Raw genomic sequence first — 17791 nt, 5'->3', positions numbered from 1 at the left:
CCTTTACTTTACCACCTTTACCTCGTCCAGACATAGCGAATAAATTTATTTAATTAATATTTTTTTTTGTAAATATAATCACACAGATGTGTACGTTACGGGGATTGTAACATAAATGTTTAAAATGTTATTTGGGTATTTTAATTTATAATATTTATAAAATATAAAACTTTAAAAATAAACCAATCACCTTATAGTATTATTTTTAGCCAATCAGAGAGTAGTATTCATTTTTATTGTTATATCCATCTTCGCGTATATAATACGCTAGTTGTATACACGACACGCTCATACATATACTGACTGGTGTTCTGTAACTATCTGTGTATATTAATTGTTTGTAACAATGCCACCAAAAACAAGTGGAAAAGCAGCAAAAAAAGCTGGCAAAGCTCAAAAAAATATATCAAAGAGTGATAAGAAAAAGAAGAGGAAGCGCAAGGAATCATATGCAATTTACATTTACAAAGTATTAAAACAAGTGCATCCTGATACTGGTATCTCTAGTAAAGCTATGAGTATCATGAACAGTTTTGTTAATGATATTTTTGAACGTATTGCTGCTGAAGCATCACGTTTAGCACATTATAATAAACGTTCAACAATCACAAGTCGGGAAATTCAAACCGCAGTTCGATTATTATTACCTGGTGAATTGGCAAAGCACGCTGTTAGTGAAGGTACTAAAGCTGTTACAAAATATACAAGTTCAAAATAAATAAATCGAAAATATTATTTAATTGATAACATAAAAATACATCAACATATAAAAATGGCTCTCTTTTTAAGAGAGCCATCAAATTTTTTAAATAAGAGTAAATTATTTTTATATATACAAAAAAATAAAATAAACAATTATTAATATCATATTTAATATAAAATTTTATATATTAATAGCTTGAATATATCTATTATTAGTATATCAATATTATTAATTTTAAATATAATAAAGGATATCGCGGAATATATATCGTAAATCAGTGTAATGCAAATGCATTACATTACCTTTATTATTTTCATTTTACATTTACTACTTGTTTATGTACGCTTATAATTATTAGAAAAATATTTTTAATAATTTTAAAAAATAAATGAAATAATAAAAATTTAATAATAAATTATTTATTGAAAGTATAAAAAATGGTATAGCAAAATCTTTATTTTCTTTGATTAAGGCGAAATGTTTTATTAGTTATAAATTCGATAATCTCCTATCGATACTTGTTACTCTTAACTTGTATATATAAAAAATATAATAGTATATTAATTTATAATAAAATTTTTTCAAAAATTCAATAAGTTATTGTAAAATAAAATAGATAATATACAAATTATAATTTATTATTGCAGATATATTACAATAAAAAAAAAAAAAATAAATAAAAATATTTGGTAATGTATGTTATAAACAAAATAATTTGTTGTAAACAAATTATATAATATGTTATATTTATTAACAAATTTATTTACTCTTATATAAATAAAATTAGTGGCTTCCCAAAAAGGAAAGCCTGTTTAAATTTATCGGATGTATTAAATATTCTTTAATAAATTTACTAAATATTTTAAGTAAATTATTATATTTTCTTAACCTCCAAAACCATACAAAGTACGACCTTGTCGTTTTAATGCATATACAACATCCATAGCTGTAACTGTTTTACGTTTTGCGTGTTCAGTATATGTAACAGCATCCCGAATAACATTTTCAAGGAATACTTTAAGTACACCACGTGTTTCTTCATAAATTAAACCAGAGATACGTTTTACTCCACCTCGTCGTGCTAAACGACGAATTGCAGGTTTTGTAATACCTTGGATATTATCACGCAAAACTTTTCTATGACGTTTTGCACCCCCTTTTCCAAGACCCTTTCCACCTTTTCCTCTGCCAGTCATTTTAATAAAAAATTATTTACAATATTTTAACGAACGGATAACACGTGTGTTAACCTCACAAGTATTGTAATGTATGTGAGCGCCGGTACAATTGTGCCTTTTTATATAAAGCATTAAAGATTTTTTAAGCCACGCCTATACAATTTGATTAGTCCATACTCTGATAGCTATCCAATAGGATATGACAACAAAAATTTTGAAATTTCATATAAATATAAATACAACACATTTATTTCGCATTTAAACATTTGACTTTGTAGTATCAAATTGTCGAATATAATTTTTAAAATTGTGTGTTTTTTTGTAAAAACATTATTATTTGAAAATGGCTAGAACCAAGCAAACTGCACGTAAATCAACTGGTGGTAAAGCACCAAGAAAACAATTAGCAACGAAAGCTGCACGTAAAAGTGCACCAGCAACTGGTGGAGTAAAAAAACCACACAGATATCGTCCTGGTACAGTAGCTTTACGAGAAATTCGTCGTTATCAAAAAAGTACTGAATTGTTAATTCGTAAATTACCATTCCAACGTTTAGTACGTGAAATTGCACAAGATTTTAAAACCGATTTACGTTTCCAAAGTTCAGCTGTTATGGCATTACAAGAAGCTAGTGAAGCCTATTTAGTAGGTTTATTTGAAGATACCAATTTATGCGCAATTCATGCAAAGCGTGTTACAATTATGCCTAAGGATATACAATTGGCAAGACGTATTCGTGGAGAACGTGCATAAGCGTTTTAAATGACAATTTAAAAAAAAAAAAAACAAATAAGAAATATTTTCGGTCCTATATATAGGACCAACATATATTATTAAATAAGAGTATATTATTTTTATTAAAAAATATATATATATATATATATATATATAAATTATTGAAATAAAATTAAACATTATTAAAATTTTGTTATAATTATAAGCGATTGCTATTTCTAAAAATAAATAAATTTCATAAAATTTATATTATTTTATATTCATTTGAAATATTAAAAAAACTTCTCGCTTTAAAGTAACCATGATATGAGTTATAAATGCAATAAAATTTTATACAAAAAATAATATTTATTTGTTGACGAATAATATAAAAGGTTTACATTTCTAAATAACATATATTTATATATGGTGTGTAAAAAAAAAGAAAAGAAGAAAAATAATTTATATTTTTAATATAAAAAGGCAACCGCACACAGTGTTCCCAAGCGGTCACCCATCCAAGTACTGACTGTGCCCAATGTTGCTTAACTTCGGTGATCGGACGAGAACCGGTGTTTTCAACGTGGTATGGCTGTTGCCAGTAATAAATGAAAATTTTTACAAATATATATTTTTCATAAATATCATTAATATTAAAGTATATTATTAAAATTTTCAATGAAGTAATCAATTTAAATATATACTTATTTATTATACCATATATTTTAAATAAAAATGCAACCGCACACAGTATTCTCAAGTGGCCACCCATCCGTGGTACTGACTGTGGCAAATGTTTCTTAACTATTATTTTATAAAATATTTATACAAAAAATAATTTACTCTTATCAAATATTAATTTGTGGCCTGTATTAAGGCCTATGTTATTTTCATTTTTTAGCAAAAATAATGAAATATTTCAATATATTATTAAAGTAACAGATCATTTCTTTTTTGGTGCTGCTTTTTTAATTTTTGTAGGAGATGATTTGGCAACAGAAGCTTTCTTAGCTTTTGGTGCTTTCGGTTTACGAGCAGGGCTACTTTTGGCAGCGGATTTTGTACTTTTTGCTGGTTTTGCTTTAACTGGTGCTTTTTTTGATGCCGCTGATGATTTTGCAGTAACTTTTTTAGCAGCAGTTGATGATGATGGAGTCGCTTTTTTTGCTTTAGGCTTTTTGGCTGCCAATGATGTAGTTGTGGCTTTCTTTTCTTTTGGTGCCCGTTTACTTTTAGCACTCTTTGCTGAACCTTTTGCTCCACTTTCTTTTTTGGATACTTTTGATTTAGCTGAAGAATTAGATGAAGCGGAAGCAGCCAATTTGAATGAACCAGATGCACCTTTACCTTTAGTTTGTACCAAGGCTCCCTCAGTTACAGCAGCTTTTAAATATTTTTTAATAAATGGTGAAATTTTATCAGAATCCACTTTATAATTTGCAGCTAAATATTTTTTAATTGCTTGTAATGATGAACCACCACGTTCTTTTAAATTTTTAATTGCGTTAACAACCATTTCTGATGTACGTGGATGTGTTGGTTTTGAATGTTGTTTTGTACGTTTAGCACCAGAAGCTGTTGCTTTTTTTGTTGGTGTTGTAGAAGCAGCAGTAACCGCAGTTGCTGCAACAGCTGTAGAATTTTCTTCGGCCATATTTTTTTACTTTATAAAAATAATGTATTTATTATAAATATTTAAATGATAAAATATAATAATTCTATCAAATAAAAAATAAAGGTTTTCAATTATATCATTATTCACAATAATATAAGTCCCTATGTAAGTCAAAGTACCATGTAGAAAACACATAAAAATTAAATAGTATTTCTAATTTACTGTCGTAGTAAACATGATTTATTTTTTCAATTTCTATAATATATAAAATAATAAATTATAAATTTAATAATAATATTTATTTTATAAATTAAAATATATTTAATTTTTTTATTAACAATTATTAATAAACATAGTTTAATATTAATTATTTCAATCATACAAAACAATAATATTTTTAAGGTAAACTTAAAAAGTATATATTTTTATTTTTTATTTAATATCGATTTATTATAAATTATTAGTATATAAATAATTAAAAAATTTAATATATAAATATATATATTATAGTATAAGATTTCATTTTTAGAAAAACTTTTTTTGTCAATAATGAAAACGTATTATTATGAAATGTGTTAATCGAACATTGACAAAATATATTTCATTAGAAAATACTTTTATTTATGCATTAATATCAATAATTAACTATTAAATTAATTTTTTCATAATTATATAAAGAAATTTTATACTGATATAAGTATTTATATATTATAATATTTATTTTAAATATAAAAAAATTTATGACAAAATATATTATTAGAGTATTTGTTGAGATTAATATAAGATTATTTTAAATAAGAATTAATTTATATAATTATTAAAATATTATTAATTTTATGTTATGTAATTTTAATAAAAATAAATAATAATAATAATAAATATACAAATTTTTTAACAATTTAAATTTTATATGATCTAAATAATTTTGTTAAGTACGATATGAGAAATCATTGTAAGCTTCGTTAAGAAACTTTGTAATATAAAATAATAATAATAATATTAAATATATAAATAAATAAAATAAATTTGATATATATTTTTAGTTCATTCTGTGTATAAATCAAAGGATACCGAATAATTGGTAACGGATGCGATATATTATAGTATCGAGTATTAAAACATAATATATAAATTTATCTTGTTATTCAAATTTTTTGTTACTTAACTTATGTATTTAGAAAATTTATAATATTATTTATATAATTGACATAAAATCTTATAAATTGAAATTTTATTAATATGTATCAAAAGAAGAGAGTAACGTATTGATATAATATCAAAGGATACTGATTATTTAAATAACGAATACGTCATATATTGTTTGTGTAACGAAGTTCACTTGGCCATCTAGTTTAAAATAACATTTTCAATAGAAAGTTTATATGCTTTGTTTTTTTTTTTTCTTTAATTATTAAAAAAATAAATTGAAATTTAATTCAATCAAATTTTATAATAATTTTAAAAAAATTTTTCCTTTTAAAAAATATTTTGTGATGTTGTGATAATATGTATTAATACAAGTGCATCCTGATACTTTTATCTCTAGTAAAGGTATGAGTATCATGAACAGTTTTGTTATCTAATGATATTATTTTGATAATATTTTGTGTATATTCTTATAATATTTTGTCTAAATATCATCATAATACAATATTATTTTGATAATATTTTATGAATATTCTTATAATATGTTACCTAAATGTCATCATAATATGATGAATTATTTCCATAATAACATATAAAAAAAGAAAAAAAAAAAAAGAATCATTAATTTATAATTATTTAAATTGATTCTTTAAAAAAATATTATAATATATTATTTATAAAAATAATTTTTACTCTTATTTTAAATAAATTTGTGGCCTTTTATTAAAAGGCCTATGATCGATGTATTATTATTATAAAAATTAATGCAATGTTTTTAATTTATGCTTTCTTTTCAGTTTTCTTTGGTAATAACACTGCTTGAATGTTTGGTAATACACCACCTTGAGCAATTGTTACACCAGATAATAATTTATTTAATTCTTCATCATTACGAATTGCCAATTGTAAATGACGTGGAATGATACGTGTTTTTTTGTTATCACGGGCAGCATTACCAGCTAACTCGAGAACTTCTGCAGCCAAATATTCCATAACAGCAGCCAAATATACTGGGGCACCAGCACCTACTCGTTCAGCATAATTTCCTTTTCGTAATAATCTGTGAATTCTTCCAACAGGAAATTGTAATCCTGCTCGGCTTGATCTTGACTTTGCCTTTCCCTTTACTTTACCACCTTTACCTCGTCCAGACATAGCGAATAAATTTATTTAATTAATATTTTTTTTTGTAAATATAATCACACAGATGTGTACGTTACGGGGATTGTAACATAAATGTTTAAAATGTTATTTGGGTATTTTAATTTATAATATTTATAAAATATAAAACTTTAAAAATAAACCAATCACCTTATAGTATTATTTTTAGCCAATCAGAGAGTAGTATTCATTTTTATTGTTATATCCATCTTCGCGTATATAATACGCTAGTTGTATACACGACACGCTCATACATATACTGACTGGTGTTCTGTAACTATCTGTGTATATTAATTGTTTGTAACAATGCCACCAAAAACAAGTGGAAAAGCAGCAAAAAAAGCTGGCAAAGCTCAAAAAAATATATCAAAGAGTGATAAGAAAAAGAAGAGGAAGCGCAAGGAATCATATGCAATTTACATTTACAAAGTATTAAAACAAGTGCATCCTGATACTGGTATCTCTAGTAAAGCTATGAGTATCATGAACAGTTTTGTTAATGATATTTTTGAACGTATTGCTGCTGAAGCATCACGTTTAGCACATTATAATAAACGTTCAACAATCACAAGTCGGGAAATTCAAACCGCAGTTCGATTATTATTACCTGGTGAATTGGCAAAGCACGCTGTTAGTGAAGGTACTAAAGCTGTTACAAAATATACAAGTTCAAAATAAATAAATCGAAAATATTATTTAATTGATAACATAAAAATACATCAACATATAAAAACGGCTCTCTTTTTAAGAGAGCCATCAAATTTTTTAAATAAGAGTAAATTATTTTTATATATACAAAAAAATAAAATAAACAATTATTAATATCATATTTAATATAAAATTTTATATATTAATAGCTTGAATATATCTATTATTAGTATATCAATATTATTAATTTTAAATATAATAAAGGATATCGCGGAATATATATCGTAAATCAGTGTAATGCAAATGCATTACATTACCTTTATTATTTTCATTTTACATTTACTACTTGTTTATGTACGCTTATAATTATTAGAAAAATATTTTTAATAATTTTAAAAAATAAATGAAATAATAAAAATTTAATAATAAATTATTTATTGAAAGTATAAAAAATGGTATAGCAAAATCTTTATTTTCTTTGATTAAGGCGAAATGTTTTATTAGTTATAAATTCGATAATCTCCTATCGATACTTGTTACTCTTAACTTGTATATATAAAAAATATAATAGTATATTAATTTATAATAAAATTTTTTCAAAAATTCAATAAGTTATTGTAAAATAAAATAGATAATATACAAATTATAATTTATTATTGCAGATATATTACAATAAAAAAAAAAAAAATAAATAAAAATATTTGGTAATGTATGTTATAAACAAAATAATTTGTTGTAAACAAATTATATAATATGTTATATTTATTAACAAATTTATTTACTCTTATATAAATAAAATTAGTGGCTTCCCAAAAAGGAAAGCCTGTTTAAATTTATCGGATGTATTAAATATTCTTTAATAAATTTACTAAATATTTTAAGTAAATTATTATATTTTCTTAACCTCCAAAACCATACAAAGTACGACCTTGTCGTTTTAATGCATATACAACATCCATAGCTGTAACTGTTTTACGTTTTGCGTGTTCAGTATATGTAACAGCATCCCGAATAACATTTTCAAGGAATACTTTAAGTACACCACGTGTTTCTTCATAAATTAAACCAGAGATACGTTTTACTCCACCTCGTCGTGCTAAACGACGAATTGCAGGTTTTGTAATACCTTGGATATTATCACGCAAAACTTTTCTATGACGTTTTGCACCCCCTTTTCCAAGACCCTTTCCACCTTTTCCTCTGCCAGTCATTTTAATAAAAAATTATTTACAATATTTTAACGAACGGATAACACGTGTGTTAACCTCACAAGTATTGTAATGTATGTGAGCGCCGGTACAATTGTGCCTTTTTATATAAAGCATTAAAGATTTTTTAAGCCACGCCTATACAATTTGATTAGTCCATACTCTGATAGCTATCCAATAGGATATGACAACAAAAATTTTGAAATTTCATATAAATATAAATACAACACATTTATTTCGCATTTAAACATTTGACTTTGTAGTATCAAATTGTCGAATATAATTTTTAAAATTGTGTGTTTTTTTGTAAAAACATTATTATTTGAAAATGGCTAGAACCAAGCAAACTGCACGTAAATCAACTGGTGGTAAAGCACCAAGAAAACAATTAGCAACGAAAGCTGCACGTAAAAGTGCACCAGCAACTGGTGGAGTAAAAAAACCACACAGATATCGTCCTGGTACAGTAGCTTTACGAGAAATTCGTCGTTATCAAAAAAGTACTGAATTGTTAATTCGTAAATTACCATTCCAACGTTTAGTACGTGAAATTGCACAAGATTTTAAAACCGATTTACGTTTCCAAAGTTCAGCTGTTATGGCATTACAAGAAGCTAGTGAAGCCTATTTAGTAGGTTTATTTGAAGATACCAATTTATGCGCAATTCATGCAAAGCGTGTTACAATTATGCCTAAGGATATACAATTGGCAAGACGTATTCGTGGAGAACGTGCATAAGCGTTTTAAATGACAATTTAAAAAAAAAAAAAACAAATAAGAAATATTTTCGGTCCTATATATAGGACCAACATATATTATTAAATAAGAGTATATTATTTTTATTAAAAAATATATATATATATATATATATATATAAATTATTGAAATAAAATTAAACATTATTAAAATTTTGTTATAATTATAAGCGATTGCTATTTCTAAAAATAAATAAATTTCATAAAATTTATATTATTTTATATTCATTTGAAATATTAAAAAAACTTCTCGCTTTAAAGTAACCATGATATGAGTTATAAATGCAATAAAATTTTATACAAAAAATAATATTTATTTGTTGACGAATAATATAAAAGGTTTACATTTCTAAATAACATATATTTATATATGGTGTGTAAAAAAAAAGAAAAGAAGAAAAATAATTTATATTTTTAATATAAAAAGGCAACCGCACACAGTGTTCCCAAGCGGTCACCCATCCAAGTACTGACTGTGCCCAATGTTGCTTAACTTCGGTGATCGGACGAGAACCGGTGTTTTCAACGTGGTATGGCTGTTGCCAGTAATAAATGAAAATTTTTACAAATATATATTTTTCATAAATATCATTAATATTAAAGTATATTATTAAAATTTTCAATGAAGTAATCAATTTAAATATATACTTATTTATTATACCATATATTTTAAATAAAAATGCAACCGCACACAGTATTCTCAAGTGGCCACCCATCCGTGGTACTGACTGTGGCAAATGTTTCTTAACTATTATTTTATAAAATATTTATACAAAAAATAATTTACTCTTATCAAATATTAATTTGTGGCCTGTATTAAGGCCTATGTTATTTTCATTTTTTAGCAAAAATAATGAAATATTTCAATATATTATTAAAGTAACAGATCATTTCTTTTTTGGTGCTGCTTTTTTAATTTTTGTAGGAGATGATTTGGCAACAGAAGCTTTCTTAGCTTTTGGTGCTTTCGGTTTACGAGCAGGGCTACTTTTGGCAGCGGATTTTGTACTTTTTGCTGGTTTTGCTTTAACTGGTGCTTTTTTTGATGCCGCTGATGATTTTGCAGTAACTTTTTTAGCAGCAGTTGATGATGATGGAGTCGCTTTTTTTGCTTTAGGCTTTTTGGCTGCCAATGATGTAGTTGTGGCTTTCTTTTCTTTTGGTGCCCGTTTACTTTTAGCACTCTTTGCTGAACCTTTTGCTCCACTTTCTTTTTTGGATACTTTTGATTTAGCTGAAGAATTAGATGAAGCGGAAGCAGCCAATTTGAATGAACCAGATGCACCTTTACCTTTAGTTTGTACCAAGGCTCCCTCAGTTACAGCAGCTTTTAAATATTTTTTAATAAATGGTGAAATTTTATCAGAATCCACTTTATAATTTGCAGCTAAATATTTTTTAATTGCTTGTAATGATGAACCACCACGTTCTTTTAAATTTTTAATTGCGTTAACAACCATTTCTGATGTACGTGGATGTGTTGGTTTTGAATGTTGTTTTGTACGTTTAGCACCAGAAGCTGTTGCTTTTTTTGTTGGTGTTGTAGAAGCAGCAGTAACCGCAGTTGCTGCAACAGCTGTAGAATTTTCTTCGGCCATATTTTTTTACTTTATAAAAATAATGTATTTATTATAAATATTTAAATGATAAAATATAATAATTCTATCAAATAAAAAATAAAGGTTTTCAATTATATCATTATTCACAATAATATAAGTCCCTATGTAAGTCAAAGTACCATGTAGAAAACACATAAAAATTAAATAGTATTTCTAATTTACTGTCGTAGTAAACATGATTTATTTTTTCAATTTCTATAATATATAAAATAATAAATTATAAATTTAATAATAATATTTATTTTATAAATTAAAATATATTTAATTTTTTTATTAACAATTATTAATAAACATAGTTTAATATTAATTATTTCAATCATACAAAACAATAATATTTTTAAGGTAAACTTAAAAAGTATATATTTTTATTTTTTATTTAATATCGATTTATTATAAATTATTAGTATATAAATAATTAAAAAATTTAATATATAAATATATATATTATAGTATAAGATTTCATTTTTAGAAAAACTTTTTTTGTCAATAATGAAAACGTATTATTATGAAATGTGTTAATCGAACATTGACAAAATATATTTCATTAGAAAATACTTTTATTTATGCATTAATATCAATAATTAACTATTAAATTAATTTTTTCATAATTATATAAAGAAATTTTATACTGATATAAGTATTTATATATTATAATATTTATTTTAAATATAAAAAAATTTATGACAAAATATATTATTAGAGTATTTGTTGAGATTAATATAAGATTATTTTAAATAAGAATTAATTTATATAATTATTAAAATATTATTAATTTTATGTTATGTAATTTTAATAAAAATAAATAATAATAATAATAAATATACAAATTTTTTAACAATTTAAATTTTATATGATCTAAATAATTTTGTTAAGTACGATATGAGAAATCATTGTAAGCTTCGTTAAGAAACTTTGTAATATAAAATAATAATAATAATATTAAATATATAAATAAATAAAATAAATTTGATATATATTTTTAGTTCATTCTGTGTATAAATCAAAGGATACCGAATAATTGGTAACGGATGCGATATATTATAGTATCGAGTATTAAAACATAATATATAAATTTATCTTGTTATTCAAATTTTTTGTTACTTAACTTATGTATTTAGAAAATTTATAATATTATTTATATAATTGACATAAAATCTTATAAATTGAAATTTTATTAATATGTATCAAAAGAAGAGAGTAACGTATTGATATAATATCAAAGGATACTGATTATTTAAATAACGAATACGTCATATATTGTTTGTGTAACGAAGTTCACTTGGCCATCTAGTTTAAAATAACATTTTCAATAGAAAGTTTATATGCTTTGTTTTTTTTTTTTCTTTAATTATTAAAAAAATAAATTGAAATTTAATTCAATCAAATTTTATAATAATTTTAAAAAAATTTTTCCTTTTAAAAAATATTTTGTGATGTTGTGATAATATGTATTAATACAAGTGCATCCTGATACTTTTATCTCTAGTAAAGGTATGAGTATCATGAACAGTTTTGTTATCTAATGATATTATTTTGATAATATTTTGTGTATATTCTTATAATATTTTGTCTAAATATCATCATAATACAATATTATTTTGATAATATTTTATGAATATTCTTATAATATATGTTACCTAAATGTCATCATAATATGATGAATTATTTCCATAATAACATATAAAAAAAGAAAAAAAAAAAAAGAATCATTAATTTATAATTATTTAAATTGATTCTTTAAAAAAATATTATAATATATTATTTATAAAAATAATTTTTACTCTTATTTTAAATAAATTTGTGGCCTTTTATTAAAAGGCCTATGATCGATGTATTATTATTATAAAAATTAATGCAATGTTTTTAATTTATGCTTTCTTTTCAGTTTTCTTTGGTAATAACACTGCTTGAATGTTTGGTAATACACCACCTTGAGCAATTGTTACACCAGATAATAATTTATTTAATTCTTCATCATTACGAATTGCCAATTGTAAATGACGTGGAATGATACGTGTTTTTTTGTTATCACGGGCAGCATTACCAGCTAACTCGAGAACTTCTGCAGCCAAATATTCCATAACAGCAGCCAAATATACTGGGGCACCAGCACCTACTCGTTCAGCATAATTTCCTTTTCGTAATAATCTGTGAATTCTTCCAACAGGAAATTGTAATCCTGCTCGGCTTGATCTTGACTTTGCCTTTCCCTTTACTTTACCACCTTTACCTCGTCCAGACATAGCGAATAAATTTATTTAATTAATATTTTTTTTTGTAAATATAATCACACAGATGTGTACGTTACGGGGATTGTAACATAAATGTTTAAAATGTTATTTGGGTATTTTAATTTATAATATTTATAAAATATAAAACTTTAAAAATAAACCAATCACCTTATAGTATTATTTTTAGCCAATCAGAGAGTAGTATTCATTTTTATTGTTATATCCATCTTCGCGTATATAATACGCTAGTTGTATACACGACACGCTCATACATATACTGACTGGTGTTCTGTAACTATCTGTGTATATTAATTGTTTGTAACAATGCCACCAAAAACAAGTGGAAAAGCAGCAAAAAAAGCTGGCAAAGCTCAAAAAAATATATCAAAGAGTGATAAGAAAAAGAAGAGGAAGCGCAAGGAATCATATGCAATTTACATTTACAAAGTATTAAAACAAGTGCATCCTGATACTGGTATCTCTAGTAAAGCTATGAGTATCATGAACAGTTTTGTTAATGATATTTTTGAACGTATTGCTGCTGAAGCATCACGTTTAGCACATTATAATAAACGTTCAACAATCACAAGTCGGGAAATTCAAACCGCAGTTCGATTATTATTACCTGGTGAATTGGCAAAGCACGCTGTTAGTGAAGGTACTAAAGCTGTTACAAAATATACAAGTTCAAAATAAATAAATCGAAAATATTATTTAATTGATAACATAAAAATACATCAACATATAAAAATGGCTCTCTTTTTAAGAGAGCCATCAAATTTTTTAAATAAGAGTAAATTATTTTTATATATACAAAAAAATAAAATAAACAATTATTAATATCATATTTAATATAAAATTTTATATATTAATAGCTTGAATATATCTATTATTAGTATATCAATATTATTAATTTTAAATATAATAAAGGATATCGCGGAATATATATCGTAAATCAGTGTAATGCAAATGCATTACATTACCTTTATTATTTTCATTTTACATTTACTACTTGTTTATGTACGCTTATAATTATTAGAAAAATATTTTTAATAATTTTAAAAAATAAATGAAATAATAAAAATTTAATAATAAATTATTTATTGAAAGTATAAAAAATGGTATAGCAAAATCTTTATTTTCTTTGATTAAGGCGAAATGTTTTATTAGTTATAAATTCGATAATCTCCTATCGATACTTGTTACTCTTAACTTGTATATATAAAAAATATAATAGTATATTAATTTATAATAAAATTTTTTCAAAAATTCAATAAGTTATTGTAAAATAAAATAGATAATATACAAATTATAATTTATTATTGCAGATATATTACAATAAAAAAAAAAAAAATAAATAAAAATATTTGGTAATGTATGTTATAAACAAAATAATTTGTTGTAAACAAATTATATAATATGTTATATTTATTAACAAATTTATTTACTCTTATATAAATAAAATTAGTGGCTTCCCAAAAAGGAAAGCCTGTTTAAATTTATCGGATGTATTAAATATTCTTTAATAAATTTACTAAATATTTTAAGTAAATTATTATATTTTCTTAACCTCCAAAACCATACAAAGTACGACCTTGTCGTTTTAATGCATATACAACATCCATAGCTGTAACTGTTTTACGTTTTGCGTGTTCAGTATATGTAACAGCATCCCGAATAACATTTTCAAGGAATACTTTAAGTACACCACGTGTTTCTTCATAAATTAAACCAGAGATACGTTTTACTCCACCTCGTCGTGCTAAACGACGAATTGCAGGTTTTGTAATACCTTGGATATTATCACGCAAAACTTTTCTATGACGTTTTGCACCCCCTTTTCCAAGACCCTTTCCACCTTTTCCTCTGCCAGTCATTTTAATAAAAAATTATTTACAATATTTTAACGAACGGATAACACGTGTGTTAACCTCACAAGTATTGTAATGTATGTGAGCGCCGGTACAATTGTGCCTTTTTATATAAAGCATTAAAGATTTTTTAAGCCACGCCTATACAATTTGATTAGTCCATACTCTGATAGCTATCCAATAGGATATGACAACAAAAATTTTGAAATTTCATATAAATATAAATACAACACATTTATTTCGCATTTAAACATTTGACTTTGTAGTATCAAATTGTCGAATATAATTTTTAAAATTGTGTGTTTTTTTGTAAAAACATTATTATTTGAAAATGGCTAGAACCAAGCAAACTGCACGTAAATCAACTGGTGGTAAAGCACCAAGAAAACAATTAGCAACGAAAGCTGCACGTAAAAGTGCACCAGCAACTGGTGGAGTAAAAAAACCACACAGATATCGTCCTGGTACAGTAGCTTTACGAGAAATTCGTCGTTATCAAAAAAGTACTGAATTGTTAATTCGTAAATTACCATTCCAACGTTTAGTACGTGAAATTGCACAAGATTTTAAAACCGATTTACGTTTCCAAAGTTCAGCTGTTATGGCATTACAAGAAGCTAGTGAAGCCTATTTAGTAGGTTTATTTGAAGATACCAATTTATGCGCAATTCATGCAAAGCGTGTTACAATTATGCCTAAGGATATACAATTGGCAAGACGTATTCGTGGAGAACGTGCATAAGCGTTTTAAATGACAATTTAAAAAAAAAAAAAACAAATAAGAAAAATTTTCGGTCCTATATATAGGACCAACATATATTATTAAATAAGAGTATATTATTTTTATTAAAAAATATATATATATATATATATATATATAAATTATTGAAATAAAATTAAACATTATTAAAATTTTGTTATAATTATAAGCGATTGCTATTTCTAAAAATAAATAAATTTCATAAAATTTATATTATTTTATATTCATTTGAAATATTAAAAAAACTTCTCGCTTTAAAGTAACCATGATATGAGTTATAAATGCAATAAAATTTTATACAAAAAATAATATTTATTTGTTGACGAATAATATAAAAGGTTTACATTTCTAAATAACATATATTTATATATGGTGTGTAAAAAAAAAGAAAAGAAGAAAAATAATTTATATTTTTAATATAAAAAGGCAACCGCACACAGTGTTCCCAAGCGGTCACCCATCCAAGTACTGACTGTGCCCAATGTTGCTTAACTTCGGTGATCGGACGAGAACCGGTGTTTTCAACGTGGTATGGCTGTTGCCAGTAATAAATGAAAATTTTTACAAATATATATTTTTCATAAATATCATTAATATTAAAGTATATTATTAAAATTTTCAATGAAGTAATCAATTTAAATATATACTTATTTATTATACCATATATTTTAAATAAAAATGCAACCGCACACAGTATTCTCAAGTGGCCACCCATCCGTGGTACTGACTGTGGCAAATGTTTCTTAACTATTATTTTATAAAATATTTATACAAAAAATAATTTACTCTTATCAAATATTAATTTGTGGCCTGTATTAAGGCCTATGTTATTTTCATTTTTTAGCAAAAATAATGAAATATTTCAATATATTATTAAAGTAACAGATCATTTCTTTTTTGGTGCTGCTTTTTTAATTTTTGTAGGAGATGATTTGGCAACAGAAGCTTTCTTAGCTTTTGGTGCTTTCGGTTTACGAGCAGGGCTACTTTTGGCAGCGGATTTTGTACTTTTTGCTGGTTTTGCTTTAACTGGTGCTTTTTTTGATGCCGCTGATGATTTTGCAGTAACTTTTTTAGCAGCAGTTGATGATGATGGAGTCGCTTTTTTTGCTTTAGGCTTTTTGGCTGCCAATGATGTAGTTGTGGCTTTCTTTTCTTTTGGTGCCCGTTTACTTTTAGCACTCTTTGCTGAACCTTTTGCTCCACTTTCTTTTTTGGATACTTTTGATTTAGCTGAAGAATTAGATGAAGCGGAAGCAGCCAATTTGAATGAACCAGATGCACCTTTACCTTTAGTTTGTACCAAGGCTCCCTCAGTTACAGCAGCTTTTAAATATTTTTTAATAAATGGTGAAATTTTATCAGAATCCACTTTATAATTTGCAGCTAAATATTTTTTAATTGCTTGTAATGATGAACCACCACGTTCTTTTAAATTTTTAATTGCGTTAACAACCATTTCTGATGTACGTGGATGTGTTGGTTTTGAATGTTGTTTTGTACGTTTAGCACCAGAAGCTGTTGCTTTTTTTGTTGGTGTTGTAGAAGCAGCAGTAACCGCAGTTGCTGCAACAGCTGTAGAATTTTCTTCGGCCATATTTTTTTACTTTATAAAAATAATGTATTTATTATAAATATTTAAATGATAAAATATAATAATTCTATCAAATAAAAAATAAAGGTTTTCAATTATATCATTATTCACAATAATATTAAGTCCCTATGTAAGTCAAAGTACCATGTAGAAAACACATAAAAATTAAATAGTATTTCTAATTTACTGTCGTAGTAAACATGATTTATTTTTTCAATTTCTATAATATATAAAATAATAAATTATAAATTTAATAATAATATTTATTTTATAAATTAAAATATATTTAATTTTTTTATTAACAATTATTAATAAACATAGTTTAATATTAATTATTTCAATCATACAAAACAATAATATTTTTAAGGTAAACTTAAAAAGTATATATTTTTATTTTTTATTTAATATCGATTTATTATAAATTATTAGTATATAAATAATTAAAAAATTTAATATATAAATATATATATTATAGTATAAGATTTCATTTTTAGAAAAACTTTTTTTGTCAATAATGAAAACGTATTATTATGAAATGTGTTAATCGAACATTGACAAAATATATTTCATTAGAAAATACTTTTAT

At 24.5% G+C, this 17791-nt stretch overlaps 3 non-coding genes across 3 annotated transcripts; all 3 read right to left on the bottom strand.

Annotated features, from left to right (window-relative positions):
- Positions 1 to 3077: 3077 nt before the first annotated feature.
- Positions 3078 to 3196, bottom strand: LOC123303779. Its single transcript, XR_006535866.1, has one exon. It is a non-coding gene; the product is annotated as a 5S ribosomal RNA (ribosomal RNA).
- A 6359-nt stretch (positions 3197 to 9555) lies between these two features.
- On the bottom strand, positions 9556 to 9674 carry LOC123303778. The gene has a single exon (XR_006535865.1). It is a non-coding gene; the product is annotated as a 5S ribosomal RNA (ribosomal RNA).
- Positions 9675 to 16035: 6361 nt separating this feature from the next.
- LOC123303777 lies at positions 16036 to 16154 on the bottom strand. The gene has a single exon (XR_006535864.1). It is a non-coding gene; the product is annotated as a 5S ribosomal RNA (ribosomal RNA).
- Positions 16155 to 17791: the final 1637 nt, after the last annotated feature.

This window comes from Chrysoperla carnea, assembly GCF_905475395.1.
Source record: "Chrysoperla carnea chromosome X unlocalized genomic scaffold, inChrCarn1.1 SUPER_X_unloc_136, whole genome shotgun sequence".
NCBI lineage: Eukaryota > Metazoa > Arthropoda > Insecta > Neuroptera > Chrysopidae > Chrysoperla > Chrysoperla carnea.
Note: the sequence above shows the minus strand (reverse complement) of the source record. Positions and strands in the feature narration are given on the sequence as shown.